General features: G+C 41.0%; 1 protein-coding gene across 2 annotated transcripts in view; it reads left to right on the top strand.

Moving 5' to 3' along the window:
* The window catches only part of Vav3 (vav guanine nucleotide exchange factor 3), a 347,236-nt gene that overhangs the window by 130,725 nt on the left and 199,872 nt on the right, over positions 1-16,639 (top strand). The window lies entirely within an intron of this gene.

The following is a 16,639-nucleotide window of genomic DNA, read 5'->3' on the forward strand; positions in this document are numbered from 1 at the left end:
TTGATAGGAAATGTACTCATTATCTTGCCCATATAATTGTAACCCCTCTGTACAGTATGTTCACAATAAAAAAAAGAAAGAAATGTACTTATTACCTTGCCCATGTAATTGTAATCCCTCTGTACAGTATTTTCACAATAAAAAAAAGAAAAAAAAGAAGGTGGGGCCTAGTGTGAGGTACTTAGGTCATTGGGCATGCTCTCCCCTTCTGTACATGCTCTTCCTTTCTGCTTCTCCAGCACATTGTGTGTACCTCTGAGTGCCTCACCTGAGTTCAAGAAGATGGATCCCTAATCTTTGACTATCAGCTTCCCAAACTGAGAATCTTCTTGCTCCTTTCCTCCATCCTTTCTTTCCACCCTTACATTGGTCTCATGGGCTCCTCTTGCTTCTGCTTCCCTAATACATGGGACTGTAAGTATATGTAACTGCTCATGACTAGTATCTTTTCTTCATACATTTCTAGCTTCAGGTACTTTGGGAAGCAGAAAATTAACTACTGTAATATTTTAAGTTGCTAAAGGTCACTGATTATGGAGGTGGCCATCTGGGACCCAGAGAGGCCACATGGCCTGGACATTGTTCATAGTCTGTCAGGGCTGCATCCAGGATCAGGAACTCTGTGTGGATTGCATGACATTTCAAGGCAATTGTATTGGCAAAGCCATTTCGTGGGAATCTTTTTGATATACTGTTTGATAGCAGAGACATTCCTCCAACATTTCTGGTTGCTTAGTTTTGGTTCAAATAATCAGTTTCCTGGCAGTTACTGAGTACATACCAATTTTAAGCTCTCAGAATTAGGATCTTATGGGATGTGGATTGAGAAGGAGGGTCACTGTGGGGATCAGGGGTTTGATGAGGTCAGTAATGTCTTTCAGTTTGAAATTTCCTAATAAACACAATGCTCTGCCTGGCCTCGTCCAACATTTGCTCTGCAAGATCCAATTTAGAATGTCACTTTGATCAAATCTTCAGAATCTAAGCATTCATCTTCATCTAGGCTCTTTGCATCCACTCAAATTTTCTCTTTCTGTAGTATTGAAAGTTCATGCCTTATGTAAGTGCTCACAACTGGATGTAAGTATTAAATCCTGGGCTACCATTGTCATTCTCTTCCCTTGCCCTGAATTCAGCTTGCTATCTAGTTCTCTCTGAGAGAGAGAACCTTAAAAGAGAATCCAGACCTCTGAATATTATCGTATTTCAGAAGAGTCTTTTTTGGTAGAGATATGCATAAGATGGAGAATAATCAAAAGAGTATTACCATAACAGAAACCTATTATTAGACCAATCTGCCATTGGATAGAAACCTTTGTATAGTGAACCCATCCTGATTCTTGGTCCAAGATGTTTTTTTTTTTTTTTATCCTTCCCTTGTATGCTCTAAGATCATAGCTATTTCCAGGATGCCATCCCAACAAGGGTTTAAAGGATGTGGTTATTTCTAAATTGTTTACACACAAGCTATCTTAGAAACTTGTTCATTATCCAAATCATTTCTCCTGCAGGAGTTTTGTTCAGTGTTTGGTGAATGTCAGGAGGGATAGGGAGCCAAGCATGGTCTGACTGGGGCAGGATATGTCTGGGGTTGTTTTGTGTCTAAGTCTGCCTTTGGTGATGGTTGCAAAGAAACTGTTAAGAGCAGCTTCTGTAGAACAGAGTGATGGTGTGCTCCAAATAACTGTGGCGACTCTTCTTTGCTCTTCTGGGTCAGCTGTCTCCATTCTTTAATGTGAACTATTTTGCTCAGTGTTATGATGAATCAACATAAAAATGAAAAAAAAGGTGCAGCAGAGAAAAGAGTTGGGGGATGATTCCCCCCCCCAACTTAGTGCAACTGAATGTGGCTCTCTCCCTGGTTATGGGAGTCATTTTGCCACCTGGGCTTAGCTACGTTTCTACATCCATTGAGAGGATTATTTTCTCTTCACCAGTTCTGGGTAAATACTCAAACCCTAAGTAAAAATGTAGGGTTATCTTGGATTAAGCATACAGACAGAGACAGAGACAGAGACAGACACACAGACACACAGACACACAGACACAGACACACACAGACACACACACACACACACACAGACACACACAGACACACACACACACACACACACACACACACACACACACACACATAGTGGTTAATGACTGTAAAGTCTTCCTTGTGCATTGCAAAACTCCCAATACTCTCTCTTCAAAGAGAGACTTTTAGGGCTCTTAAGGAAAAAATCCTCTTCAAGATTTAAAGATCACAGGTGTCTGAGCTTTAAAGCAACTGCTATTTTCAGTTTCAAAAATAGCAATGTGTATAATTCAGTGACGACTTTGATAGAAAGATAAAGGATTTCAAAATAAAATGAAATAATAAAATTGAATTTCTTACTTTTTCCCTAAGTTAAAATACAAGTGGATTTCAAAAAGTTGAGTAAGGTTGAAAAGTAAAACTTGATTTGATTGAATGTAATCTTCCTCCACAAAGGCTGAAAAGACAGAAAGCAAGATGAAATTAAAAACAGCCAAAGGTGGTAGATTGCTTGTCTAGCATGCATGAAGCCCTGGGTTTGATTCCTCAAAAATACCACATAAACAGAAAAAAAATCCAGAAGTGGTGCTGTGGCTCAAGTAGTAGACTGCTAGCCTTGAGTTTAACAAAGAAGCTCAGGGATAGTTCCCAGACCCTGAGTTCAAGCCCAGGGCTAGCAAAACCCCCAAGACCCAACAAAACAAAACCAAAACAAGAAAACAACTGTGAATCAAACTCATTTCCATAAAATTCCAACACATACCCAGATTCACACACAGCCCATAGTCTCAGATTTCTCAGTGGAGATGGCTATTGCAGACCAGACACAGGACGGTGAATCTACTGACTCAGGTTCAAGTCTTGCAAAGAAGAGGCTCAGGCTCTTGAGTCTTTTCTGCTTCCTCAAGGTGGGATGCCCTAGTTACATGTATTTCTGTGATTCTAGGTCAGTTTCCTTCTAGCACCGTAGCACATTTCTCAGTAATGCCTGTATTTATTCCTCCCCACAAAGCATCTTCTACCCAGTAATTAACTAGAGTCAGGTCAGATTTCCTAATGTTTGCTCAGGCTGCACCTGCTTCTAGGCAATTGGTTATATATGTGATACATAAATTGAATTGATCCTTTTTTCCATAAAGCTAGTCATGTCCATTTCCCTTAGCATCTCCCAAGTGTACTCAGGGATCAATTCAGAGCTAGCCTTTATTATTAAACTATGTCTTTCCAGCTCCTCCCTCTGAACTATCTGCTGTAATCATCAGGCTAGCATTCAGCACAGTTCAGTTTCCAATTCAATAACCTTTGTTGGTTTCCCATAAAGATGTCTCAGAATCACAGTGTTTGGACTTGGTAGCAGCCTGGCACTGAAAGCTGTCTGTCACCAACTTACTTCATACTCTCCATCTTGAACTCAGGGTCCTTAACTGCCCAAGTACTTGCATGCACTCATTCAGTCAATTGTCAGATGTAATTGCTGAGCATTTGTCTGCCTGAAGGTAACCTAGATGCTGCTGTGAACTCCCCTGTTCTCGTGGAGATTATACTATAATTAAGGGAGACAGATAATAAACAGATATGTAATACTTACATTAAGGGAAGTTAGGACATACATGAAATGGACAATAGGATAGAGAAGAGACTCATAATCTTTAGTCCTTAGTCCACAGCCCTGCCTGGCTCTTCTTCAGTCTGTCTGGCCACTGCTATCTTGACTTTTTTGGCTTGAGTTACATGCCTTAAGTCTTTATCACTGCTGCCCAGATGCTCCTTTCCTTCCCACTGCCTTTGTTACAACAGGCAAGTTTCTTCACGTCTTCAGTTTACCTAGCTCCAAAATGAGGATTGTTTTATTCATAAAGTTATCTTTGAACATTTAATAATGTCTATAATAATGCTGGCCACCGATCCTGGCATTTTATGTTTTTGCTCACATACATATATATGTATTATATATATATATATATATATATATATATATATATATATATATATAAAATCAACATGCAGTTTCTTTATAGTTTATTTAATTGCCAGCCAGAAGAGACAGTACAGATTGGTGACTTTGAACAGCGTTCCGTTCTAAGTCCTATTATGTTAGCTGTTCTGTGCTTTCAATCTGCTAGTACAAGATTATACATATAGGCCAATTATATTTACTCTAGCTAAACACTAAGCCTTTGTGTTTCAAACCAATAAGACAGAAATTAGAAGTGGCTGATGATGGTAGGAACTTTTTTGACATTTTATTATATGTGAATTTGTACCCAAATGCTGAAACTTAGAGAGGTGTTTTTTTTAAAGCAGTTAATGAACAGTTCCTTTTTAGTAAATAATAATGTCTTTGTCACCTGTTGAAATTTACACGGGTTTTTGTAGGTGATTTCTCTAATAATTTCTTGGTCAGGATGTAGGAAGTTACACATTCATATGAATTTGAGCTGCTCCATTATTAGAATGCTATTAGAGTATAAACATATAGCATTTATGTTTTCATCATACTTGCATAACACTGAAAACTTTTTCTATAATATGATCAGAATGTAGAAGGACTAGTCCTTAGTCCAGTTCACCTGTCGTGGTAAATTCAGTAGCAAATAACTTTTGATATTATAGTTGCTTACTTCAATTTAGATAGCACAAAGGGGTCAGTGGTGCCAGGAAGCATAGGGAGCTTTTTATATTCTTACCTACCCCAAGAGTTTAGTTACTCAAGCACTGAGAAATACTACAAATAAAATCATGACTAGAGGTTGAAATAGAGTGATAGGCCATTTCAGTCAAAGTAGTCCCGTAGAATACTAATGAAGCTGAAGACTTCTTCTTGCCAATAGCCTAACCAGCTTATCTAATTATAACAGTACATCTGTAATACTTGAAAAAAACCAATGATTATTGTCATTGTCACAGACTATTGCTATATTTATTATTATTTCAGAGCGTACTCCTCATTTTACTATAAAACAATATGCCATAACATTTAGGCAGCAGGCTCATAATCCTGCCTGTAGTATGCTTTATGATGTTGACACAGTGTTGAAATAGCCTCACAACACATTGTTTTGGGGATGTGTCCCCTCCGTAAAGCGCCAGCGGGTACAGGATGCTGTGGCAGCAGTAGCTGCTCTCACAGATGTGAAGGCTGAGAGCTGGCTTGTGTCTAGGTCTGTCATTTGCCTGTCTGGTTCTTAGAAGTCACTTCACTTCTAAACACTCAGAGAACTGATTCATTTCCAGATGAAATGATCAGCTAACAAACAGGTTTAGTGAGATTAAGTGAAACTCAGCACTTTTCCAGTGTCCAACAATTGCAGTCACTCACTCGTTATTTGATAAATAAAGGATGTGCAAAAAAGCTGATTCTATTGGACTTTGGAGATTCAGAGGATTTTTTTTCTACCAAAGTCTGTGGTTTTTCACCCTGGCTATATAATAGAATTACCTAGGAAGCCTTAAAAATCCCAATGCCAATGATATAGAATATATTATCCAAAGTAACCTCTGGGGATTGGGTGGATCTACTTTTATAAAACAGAGTTTGGTAGCCACCTGAGAAAAATACTCATGTCGTTGTCTGCCTTCTCCTGATTGATTATATTCTAAATATCTTTGAATATATTCCCTCTATTGAAGTAGCCTCTCATTTCTGGCCTCCGGTCTACCAGTCAGCCTCTCTTTCAGTTAATTGGTTGAACTGCCAGCACAGTTATCCCAGAAAACAAATCAGAATATGTTACTGACAGCTGGTTGTGGTGGCTCATGCCTATAATACCAGCTCTTTGTGAGGTAGAGATCAGGAAGACTGTGGTTTGAAGGCAGTTTGGACAAAAAAAAAAATAGGCAGAGCCTATCCAAATTATAATTCCAAATTATTTAGCCATAAAGAAGAATAAGAACCCCAAGATAAGTATTCAAATGTTTTTTTTTGTTTTTTTTCCTTTCATGAAATTGTTTCTAACATATTTATAAGATGATTTCTTTGTTGCTTTGTATGTCCCTCCCCCACGGCATAACCCCTGCTTTCACTGTATTTGATGTTGGTATAATTTGTGGAGAGGAAGGAAAAAAACAAATTGTTTAATTAGGGATACAGGTGGACCCATCGCAACAATGAGATGCACAAGTCGTTATGTCGAAAAACGAACTTTATAACTTTGGTGGGGGGTGGGGGGAGGATCGGGTAGGGGAAGGAGGGGAGTACGGGAAGGGATGGGAAGGGAAAACAAAGAGGAGGCAACAATGCTTGATAAAAAATGTACTCATTATCTTGCCCATGTAATTGTAACTCCTCTGTACCGTATTCTCACAATAAAAAAAAAAAAAGAAAAAAAGAAGAAGATTATCTCATTTTTAGGGAAACAGATGGACCCAGTAACATCATATCTCTATTGATTGATCAATCTATTTCTGCATGTGTGTGTATATTTGTATACAGAGAGAGAGCAAGATATTGTATATATAGATTATATGGATATATTGTAGACCATACACACTCATAGATAAGGATATAGATATCATGTATATAGATATACATATATCTATATGATCAACCTAATTGGAACATGTTATCTGTAAGTGTGAAAAAAATCCCTTTAACAGTTAACATGTACTTTAACAAAAAATGAATGTTAGGAAGCTGAAACATGTCTGTACTGCATTGTGGGTACTGACAAGAGGAGAGCAGATGAATGGAGAGGAGGAAGGAGGGCAGAGCTATTCATAATAATCCATGTACACGTGTGTGGAATGGACAAGGAATGTAAAGCTACTGTTTGGGGAAGATGGCGGTGGGTGTGGGGTAGGGAGAGGGAAGGAGAAGGATGGAAGGGCTAACTTCATGATGCATTGTGTCCATAAATGCACATAGAAAGAAGTATTAATTCCAGCTATGCAGGAAGGATAAATGGGAGGACTGCTGTCTGGTCCTGCCTAGGACAAAAAGACAAGACCTTTAAAGGCAAAAGGATTGGAGGCATGACTGAAGTGGTAGAATTCCTGTCCAGCAAATGTAAGCCTCTGAATTCAAACCCCAGGACCATCAACAAATTTTCATTCATGCCTTCACTCACTTATTCTTTGAGAATTAAATGCAAGTACTCTGAATTAGCAGCCCTGGAATGATATTTTGGTGTACTGAATTTCATAACATCCATGAGTAAAACTAACTCAACCTTTAACCTTTTCATGTTTATGACTTACTTATCTCTATCATCTAGCTGTGGTCTAGAAACTACATTTCTAACATAATAATAAAAAAATTGGTTTAATTGTTCAAACACCTATGAAAATGAGTGTTTTCAAGTAGGTCTTGAAATGACCAATGTTATGCCAAACCAGCCCGGGCAGACACTGGAAAGGATATCATTTTGTTCTCCTCCTTGATTCCTATGAAAATTCCTATGAGACTAGAACCAAAGGCAGGCCATCTTACTGCTGCTAATCAGTAGTATTTTAGTCTCATTGGTAAGATCCTGCCATTCTGGCATTGCATTTTCTTTCTGGATCTCTCAGCATTCCCTCTTTTAAAGGGGAGTAGGCGTCGTGTTCAGCAAGCCCAGATTTTAGTCAGTCATTTGTATGACTTTGAAACTGAGTTCCAAAAATGTGTTGACTTTGTCTGAGCTGTGAGGACAGGGCAGAATAGAAAATTTTCTAGATCGTTTAAATCACACAGAACTCTCTCAGTCTATTTCAGATCACATACACAACTGCTCTGTGGCCTGTCACGAGCACACAGGCCAGGCCTTTCCAGAGAGAGTGTGTGAAATCCCAGTGGCTTTGTACTGAGCTGTGGGGCCACTGCCTGCTCCAGCCTGGGCCCCTCTGCCACAGTCGCTCCTGAGATAGACAGTGACAAATATGTGCCGCCCCACAAGGCTTTGCAGCTCTGTTCCTGCTTCTGTTATTGGACTTGTTCAGAGGCCCACATTCTGTTTTTACCTTGTATCTCTATTCTGCTTAAAGGCGAGGAATGCTCTTGCAAATGCAATTACATTTTCCACACAAACACATTTCTTTTACATTTGGAAATGAACAGTGGAGTCCCTGATTTCTCTGCTTTATTCCGCAAACCCTTACAGACTAGTAGATGTTTGGAAGGGGAATAAATTTTTTTTTAACTAGAAAACTGTGCTTCCAGACTCCTGACTCTGCACTGAGGATTCGGGTTCTGTCTTTTTTTGGCATTTGGACCAGCAGGAATGCTACAGCACTAGGTGTGAGCAAATTAGCACAAGGGGTCTCACTTAGCTTTTTACCTCCTGTCCTTTAGTAATGAAATTTTCTGTTTTGATTCCACCTCTGTAGATTATAGTAAAGTAAATGCTATGCATGGGATTCTGGAACCCAGTGGGTAAAGTGATTGGATTTTGGCTAACCATGGAGTGTGTGTTTAGGAAGTATGAAGAAAATAGGAGAAAAACCCCTATATGTGCTTTTAAATAGTTGGAGCTTTTTTCAGGAAGGATTCCCTTTAAGGTGGAAGGGTGACTTTTAAGGTGGGAGCTTGGTAGGCTCTTGCAACATCTTTGGTCACCAAAAGGGGCTTGGGAAGAGAGTAAAACTGGAAACTTGGGGACATACTGGCAACTCTTCCAAGAAGAGTTGGCAAGAAATAGAGACAACATGGGCCAACAGAAGCACAGGGAGAAGGAAGGGGTTGATCTGAGAGACTTAAAAGGATGAATTATGGTGTATGTGTGTGTTTGCCATTCCTGGGGCTTGAACTTAGGTCCTGGATGGTCTCTGAGCTTCTTTGGCTCAAGGCTAGTGCTCTACAACTTGAGCTACTTTTGGCTTTTTTTTGGTGGTTAGAGATAAGAGTCTCATAGACTTCACTGCTCAGGCTGGCTTCGAACCTTAATCCTCAGATCTCAGCCTTTTCAGTAGCTAGGATTATGGGAATGAACCCACTGATGGTGGTAAATGGATGAATTGAAAGGCTTCAGATCCATGATACAAGTCTAGGAGTCTTCTTGAGGGGAGGGAGAGTCACTGGGAACAAAAAGGAGGAGCAGCTTCAGAGAGAGAGACAGAGAGAGAGAGGGAGGGAGGGAGGGCGGGCGGGCGGGGCCCTCGTTCCGGTTATTAGAGGCAGAATCCCAAAAGCCAAGGAGGCAGTGTCAAGAGAATGCCAGTGAAGTGGAAATGCCTTGTGAGATGTGTGCCTGTCTGCTGGTTTAGGAACACTTGCTTAATGACCTCATTTCTCTCAGGAGCTGAGAAACCAAATATATTATTTAGAAAGTGGCATCTTGAGAAAGCTTCTTAGACAATAAGGAAGGAGTGGTTCTGTGTAGTGAAGGTGCCTTCCCTGCTCCAGGCTTTGATGATCGAAGAGGTGGGCAGGAGCCTGGTGATTTCTGCCCATCAAGCCCTTTGTTCATGATGGCAGACAAAAAACAAACCTGTGAAATTCCCACCTGCCCTTCAAGATCCAGCCCAAGATCACCTCTATTCAGGCCGCTATTGACTCTCGAATCCTCTGTCTTTCAAAAGACACAGCTGGCCTAGCTCTTTCCTCTCAGCTGTGGTGTATCTTGTAATACTTCATACTCTCCACTTTTGTGGTGGTGGCGGTGGTGGTGGTAGTGTTTTTCCCCTTAGACTGTGCTCTATATGAAACAAGGAAGAATGGCATCTTTATTTGACTGCTGTTAATATATGGAGTGAATGTGGTGCTCCTAGAAGAGCAAGAGTCTCCAGTACATGTCCACTGAGTTAGTCTGGAGATAAGTAGAAAGGGTGGCAGGCTGGAAGGAACAATAAAGAGAAGAAACCTGGGCTGGGGAACCAATTTTGCTATGTCCTGTTCTTTGGCTTTAGGAAGTGATTTGACTTTTCTGGGCCTTGGTTTGCTAATACGTAAAGGAAGATACTAAATGAAAGATGAAATCTATCAAATGCATGAATGGGTTTCCAGAATTCCAGAATGGGTCCCTGGAATTCTTGAGATGAAAGGGGAGTTTGACCTCATTTTACAGGAAATGACCAAGATTTTTATTGTGTTGTCATTCTCAGAAGGATATGGAATTTATAATAACCAAGAGTCACTGAGTACAACATGGTGGCTCTTGACTTGCTGTCGAGGAGAAATCCCTGGAAGAAAAGAGTTTACTGAGAGAAAGTTACATCGTCCAGCATGTTCCCTTGTAAGGGGATGTTGGGAAATCAGTGCCTCTCATTCTATTTTTCCTTCCAACTACCTTGACGTAAGCAGACTTCCTTCAGCATATGCTTCCTGCCAAGATGCTCTGCCTTGTCACGGGCCCAAATGACCATGGAGAGAAATCTCTAAGACAGTGAAACAAACTTGATAATAGTTGATTGATTACCTCAGTTTAGTTTTTTTTTTAAATCACAGTAATGGAAAGCCAACTAACACATCTTGTCTTTGCACTTCAATGACACAAATGCACTCCAATTTGATAGATTTGCATCTTTATTGGGAGCAGTGAGATATGGGGGGTGATAGTGGGAAATGAGTACCCTTTTCTGTATTCTATCTTGTTACTTTTCAGAGCTCATTTAACTCTGTGAGACACACTTCATATTTATCCTTCCTGCTTTCCCCTTCTCTCCCCTCCTCTTTTCTCCCCTCCCTTCCCCTCAACTACCAGTTGGTGCAGGTCCTGGAGCTGTGTGCTTTTGCATGGCTTTTTTTTTTCCGGAAGGCTACCACTTGAGTCACACCTCCATTTTCAGCTTTTCACTCTTTAATTGGAGATAAGAGCCTCTTGGATTTGTCTCTCCAGGCCAACTTAGCACCTTGGTCGTCAGATCTCAGTCTCTTGAAAAGCTAGAATGTCTTAGCCTCCTCAGCTAGAATTTGAGCCACCAGCACCCAGCTATTTGTATTCTAACATGCTTTGCAAAATTAAGATCTTACTCTATGGATGCTGTGATGATAACAAAATAGATGACTATGGCCTCATTAGAAGGCAGTGATAGAAATACAGGATGCCTTCCTGTTCTTATAGACGGAGGTCACTTCATTTAGCCTTCACCATAAACCTGTATACTTGTAATGCTTTTACTGGCATTTCACAGGTTGAGGGATCTGAGGCATAGACCATTCCATGTGTATTCAGCCAGTGAGAGTGGAGTTGGAATTCCAACCCTCAAATCAGTTTCTAAGAATTCACACCTCCTATACATCCAGCATAAGACACTCCTTTAAGAATGTCTCATTATGGGCAGTTTCAACTTTGAAGAGTCAAAAAATAAAAGCTGTGGAATGATACTTGCATTCTCAACCATCGGTGAGGTCAGCATCAACTACGTAATTTAGACTCAAACTCTACAGATAAACTGCTCTTTTGAACAATGCACATTCATTTCTCATGGTTTATCATCTTGATCACAAGGCTTTGTTCCTTTCTTCTGGCTGTAATGGAAGGCCTACAGACATTTCCCCACCGCATCTGACAGTTCAGAGCAACAAAGCCACGGCCAGGTGTTTCAAGTTGCTGGAGGTGGCTCTCAGCTGCAGTGCAGGTCTAGCAGAGTCATTTACGGTGTGAAATTAGAATTGCAAAGGCAATTGAGATAATGAGTTCTGTTGATTTCCTAGGAGACACAAGGTAAAGTATATTGAAACTCACCATCTGGTGGAGTTCAAATTTAGGCCTCACTTTAGAGAATCTGGTGTCAGAGGCGCTTGGGTAATATCAGGTCCCTGGGCCACCTCTGCATTGCGGATGACCGTAGGGTCTTCCTCTGTCCCGCGGAAGACTGACAGGGTCCCAGGAAAGGTAAGTGCGCAGCTCAGCTCGCCAGTTCCCCAGCCTCTCTTAGCCCCAGAGACAATCAGACGCAGCAGGGAGTCAAGTCAAGCAGGAACTCGTTTATTACCGCACAGCAAGCACTTTTTAAAGCAAAAGACCGCATGGCATGGGAGGGGAGGAAAAGGAACCAACCAATCACTGCAAAGGTCACCCTATCATGTGCCTAAGCTTTCTATACTTTCCCTGCTGTCCATGGGCTGTTCACGCACTGAGTATCCAATCAGATTTTAACGTAAACAACTCGGGCTCTGCCCACTCAACTCCTTCTCAGCACCATCTTTGCTGCCTGCCCGTGTGCCATACTGATGACCTGCTGTATGAGCTCACGCTTCCCTGTGTATGTCTCAGCCCAACATCCCCGTACCACATTCCCAGCCCTGTTATGGACCCTCGGTGGTTCTCTATTGCTCAGGGCCTTCACCCTGAGCCTGTAGGACCCACAGGTAGTACCTGTGTCTGGTGCCTCTGATGAAAAATGTCACATGATGCCAAGAGTCCATTCTCATTGGGTCAAGGAATGAGTTAAGAGTGAAAACTGAAGAGCAGATAGCTCAAGGGAGGGGGCTGGAAAGGTAGCCACCTTTAGTGGGAGAGTGCCTGCCTACCATGCCTGAAGCCCTGGGTTCGACTCCTCAGCACCACGTACACAGAAAAAGCCAGAAGTGGTGCAGTGGCTCAAGTGGTAGAGTGCTAGCTTTGAGCAAAAGAAGTTCAGAGAGTGCCTAGACCCTGAGTTCAAGGCCCAAGACTGGCAAAAAGACAAGAAAAGAAAGCTCAGGGAGGTTCATCCATAGCCAGTTAGCCACGTGTTGGTGGCTCTTCATGTGGGTTCCCATGGTCCCTTCTGGTTATTCTCTGTGGTGAGGAGTCCTCACTGCTTCTGTATAGGTGATGGCTAGGTACAGGTTACCATGGCAACAGCATGACCCCCCCACGACATGAGCAGAGTAGGGAAGGCCAGGTGTCTCCCAAGGAGAATGGTTGAAAATGGGTAAGCTCGGTCAGTGTACAAGGCTGCGTTCTCCTTTATGTAATAGTTTTCAAAGGGACTAATGGGATGGTAAAAATAGAGGTCAGACAAATATCATTAGAGAGGGAAAACGTTGGTGGGGGCTACTAGGATGTTCATTGGCTCTAGGGTGCCTGTACTTAATATTTAATTTTTATAATGGGTTCCATGGTGAATTATTTATTCATTTCCTACTTGTGCCAGGATAAGCCCTTTACACATCTGGACACACATTATCCTTAATCTGCTCAATAACTTTGTACGACAGGCATTACTCCTGCATTTGTTTGAACAACAGCTGTTTTGTGTTAAACATGTATCTGTGTTTAAACTGTACTGGGGTTTGAAAACCAGGCCTTGTGCTTAACAGACAGGTGCCTTACCACTTGTGCCTTCCTGCCAGCCCTGTTTTGCATTTGTTATTTTTCCATTAGGATGTGTCTTGTGCCACAGCCACCGCCTGTACTGAGATTCTCTTGTAGCTGGGACAATTGGCATGATAGATTTTTATTGGCTAAGATGGGGTCTTGCAAACTTCTGGCCCAGTCTGGCCTTGAACTTTGAATTCCAAAGTAACTAAAATTACAGATGTGAGCCACTCCTGCTCAGCTAAGGAGTTGTTTCCAGTCTGTGACCTAGATAAGAAGCAATTGGTGTTCCGGGTCCTGGAGATTTGTTCCTTTGCTGGAAAAGCAGCTTAACATATCACTTGAATGCTCTGTTGTGTTCTTGTGGATTCTTTAGGGGTCTAAATTCCTGTAGATAGTTTGAAGAGCATGTCTCATTTCTTTTGTCTTAGACACCCCAATTAATAATTATTCCCATAGCAATGCTTGCACACTAGAAAGAATATGTGGGAAGGAGGGTAAGCACAGGTTTTGCAGCAAAAGGTGGAAAAAGATATTTGACAGCAAAATGGCAGAATTGTTCATCTGCTTACAAACACTGGAGTGGGACACCACAGCAGAGCAAATTAAGTAGACACATGCAAAGTGACACGTATAGTGTTGTGACAAAGGTGTGTATCATCATACTTTAGGAATACCTTAAGAAAAAAAATCTGAAGAATAGCAACTTATTAATTAAAAATCAAACATAAAGAAGAGAAAAGAAAAAAAATCTGCAACAGGTCACCAGATTCTCAGCTGTCACTCCTTGTAGACAGAAAGTGGGAAAGGCGGGAAGGAGACACATTTTATATATTTGCATATTATTTTAGTTTGGAGAAATAAACACATTCTTGAGGTACTGGGGCTTGATCTCAAGGTCTGGCTATTTTCCCTTAGCTTTTCTGCTCGAGACTAATACTCTACCCCTTGAGTCACTGCTCCACTTCTGGCTTTTTGCTGGTTGATTGGAGATAAGAGTCTTGAGGTTTTGCCTGCTTGAGATGGCTTTGAACCTTACTCCTCAGATCTCAGCTTCCTGAGTGGCTAAGATTCCTGGCGTGGGCCACCAGTGCCCAAATATTTTTCAAAGGCCTTTAAAAAGTTTTTTTTTTTTTAAATAAATGGGTAGGTGCTCGTACAGAGTCATATCCCGGGTCTTACGGGGACACAGCCCAGGCTGGGGGACCGGAGAGAGTTGGAGAAGGCTCCTTGGAGAAGCAGACATCCTTGCTGAGCTTGGGCTGGACCTGTCAGCCATGCAGAGGGAGAAAGAGGCAGGAACTGCTGCTCAGAAGCACCCCATAAGCCCCTGTTAGTGCGTCCATTGATCACACAAGTTCTTCTGGGTTTTCTGCTTCCTTCTTGGCCTCCTGCAGCTCAACACTGTTCCCAAAGACCTTTTCCTTTCCCAGCTTCACCACCTCACCCCTGCTGCTCATCCCCACTCCTCCATTCCCACGGGGACCCTTGAGCCAACCTTCTACTTGTCCTCTTGTCTGTCCTTCGTGTGCTTTCTCCTACTCTGCTCTTCACGTTGCCAAGTTATCTTTCCAAACTACAATGTAGAAGCTGTCATTTCATTTTCTAAACTTCCTCAAGGATTTTTTTTCCCCTCTGGGATAGGATGCTCACTTTGTGAACAACCATGAGGAGCCATGATCTCCCTTCCGTCCTCGTTCACCCAGCAAATGTGACTTAGGTCACCTACAATGACTTCTATTTGTTTTCCAAGATCATTGGTCTTAGTCACTGAGGTAACTGAGTGAAGGAAGGAAATCTCATGACGTGGATTTGGGGTTGTTGGTTATTGGCCAATTTGCTTGTAAAAGTATTTTTACCAACTCATCTCCTTATCTAGAATTAATATTCACAATTTCCTATCATTTTGATTTAAGTGTACTAATTAATTTATAGCTTTTAAAAATGCTTTTGGTTTTATGAATACTTTTTCTGGGATATTTTAGTCAGAGACTCCATACGCATGATCTGAGAATCTGACATGAATTTATATATTTGTCTGTTCCAAATCTGGAAACAATAGCCCTTTAGAGGATGTACGTTATTCTGAAAATACCACATTGACTACACAGTCTTCATTTGTTTTGGCTAAACTTAGAGTTATGTACAAAAAAATGAGCTATAAATCTGAGTGATCATTCTCACAGAGACTCACTGTAAGATACTCTGCATTCTTTTTGTCCATTTGTTGTTTACTCCTGAATTAGTAACTTTGTTATCTTTATATTATTGAGTAATAATAAATAAGCTTCATAGATCAGTGACTAGGACTTGGTTTTAGCTGGTTGATTTTCACATTTGCCCTTAAAAGCAGTTGATGATGATGTTAAACTAATCTACTATCATCTGGCTCCCTCTGGTGGCCATTTTTGTAGCAACTCAAGCTATATAAATTCTCTCTTCTCCCCTTTATGAGTTCTCTTCCCCCCAGCTGTTGGGCTAGATGGATAGGAGATGGATTACAATTTTTGCAACTTTGAATAGGCTATATAACAGAACCTTTTTAAATTTTGTTTTGCCTAATTTTGAGAGTTAGGACAAGTTTATCTGTATCATCCTGAGAACTAAGTTGATGGGAAAAATACATGTCAGGTGACTGGCCTCTCAGTAAGTCGTGAAAATGATCTTAGTACTAAAGACTGCAGGAGGAGTAAACTTGGTGTGCAGAAATGTGAATGAATCTGCAGCAGGGCACACTTAGGTTTCCATACTGATGTGATCTGCAGGAGGAATCTTTGAAATAGATAATCAAGAGTAATTTGGGAACATTTTTTCTTGGAAACACTCAGAATAAAGCAATTTTCTTCAAGTTGGTGATTATAAGGAATTGCTACCATTTAAATATTTTAAGTGTGTTATTTAATCCTCACACTAGTCTAATGATTATTAGTTAACTATTAAGAGATGCACTCTGTACATGAAGTAATAAAAGCCAGAGAAGTTAGATGACTTGCTCAAAGTTGCCTGACTAGTTAGTAGAAAAGGCAAGATTTGAACTCCTGGGGTCTGGTTCAAGAGCTCTCTCATGCTAACCCACTTTTCTATATGTCAATGCCTCTTGTGGTGATAGAAATATTTTATACTTGTGTAGTCTAATACAGTACACATAGTTGCTACAATTGAACTGTGGCCACAATAACTAAAAACCTCAGTGTTGTGTGTGTGTGTGTGTGTATATATATATATATATATATATATATATATATATATACACACACACACACACACACACACATATATACATTTCCAATACTGGGGTTTAAACTCGGGGCCACTTATTTTATTTTATTGCTTAAGGCTGGTGCTCTATTACTTGAACCACACCTTCACTTCTAGCATTTTGGTACTTAATTGGAGTTCACAGTCACAGACTTTTCTGCCTGGGCTGGCTTGGAACCACGATCCTCCGATGGCAGCC

This window comes from Dipodomys spectabilis, unplaced genomic scaffold (assembly GCF_019054845.1).
Source record: "Dipodomys spectabilis isolate Male_0828 unplaced genomic scaffold, ASM1905484v1 ptg000002l, whole genome shotgun sequence".
Lineage (NCBI taxonomy): Eukaryota > Metazoa > Chordata > Mammalia > Rodentia > Heteromyidae > Dipodomys > Dipodomys spectabilis.